We start from the raw sequence: 1,072 nt of genomic DNA on the forward strand, positions 1-1,072 counted from the left end.
TGCTCTGACATTGGGTGCATATATATTTATGATTGTTGTGTCTTCTTGATGGATCAATCCTATTATGATCATGTAGTGGCCCTCATTATCTCTTTTTATGGTTTTTAGTTTAAAGTCTATTTTATCAGATATAAGAATAGCTATTCCAGCTCGTTTTTCATTTCTGTTTGCATGGTAAATCTTTTTCCATCCTTTCACTCTTAGTCTATGTGAGTCTTTATAGGTGAGCTGGGTGTCTTGAAGGAAGCATATAGTTGGTTCCTCCTTTTTAATTCAGTCAGCCAGTCTGTGTCTTTTGACTGTGGAATTTAATCCTTTTACATTAAGAGTTGTTATTGAAAAGTGTTGATTTACTCCTAGCATCTTATTGATTTTTGTTTGGATGTCTTAAGTGTCTTTTGTTCCTTTCTTTTTGATTTACTGTTTGTTTTCTGTATTTGTTGGTTCCTTGGGTTGTAGATAACCTTTTTTTTGTTTTCTCTTCATTGTTGCCATTTTTATTTTACTAGTGGGTTTTGATTTTTCTTGGGTTTTTATGGCAGTGGTAGTTGTTTTTCAGGTACCAGAGGGAAGTTTGGTTCTTGGCTTGCTGTCTGCTCGGACCATTACTCTGTAGGTAGGCCTCACCGCCACCACCAGACTCCATCCCCAGTCTGGCTGAGTGCGCACAGATCAGGGAGGCATCCAGCCAGAGAAGTGGAAGATCCTCAGAGATCACATGCCCTGCAGTCCCAGCATGTGACCCAGCAGATAGGCCTCACCTCTGCCACCTGACTCCATCCCCAGCCCGGCCGAGCACGTGCAGATCAGGGAGGCATCCAGCCTGAGAAGTGGAAGATCCTCAGAGACCACATGCCCTGTGGTGCTGGTGTGTGACCCAGCAGGTAGGCCTTACCGCTGCCGCCTGACTCCATCCCCAGCCTGGCCGAGTGTATGCTGACCAGAGAGGCGCCTCCCTGGAGAGGCCCAAGACCCGAGGTGACCACGCACCCAAAGCACTAGTGGCCAACTGAGCAGACACTGAAGCAGCCATACCAAATTGGCAGCCCCAGCAGCATCCTAGCCAGACAAT

Source organism: Galeopterus variegatus, unplaced genomic scaffold (assembly GCF_000696425.1).
Source record: "Galeopterus variegatus unplaced genomic scaffold, G_variegatus-3.0.2 Scaffold6340, whole genome shotgun sequence".
Lineage (NCBI taxonomy): Eukaryota > Metazoa > Chordata > Mammalia > Dermoptera > Cynocephalidae > Galeopterus > Galeopterus variegatus.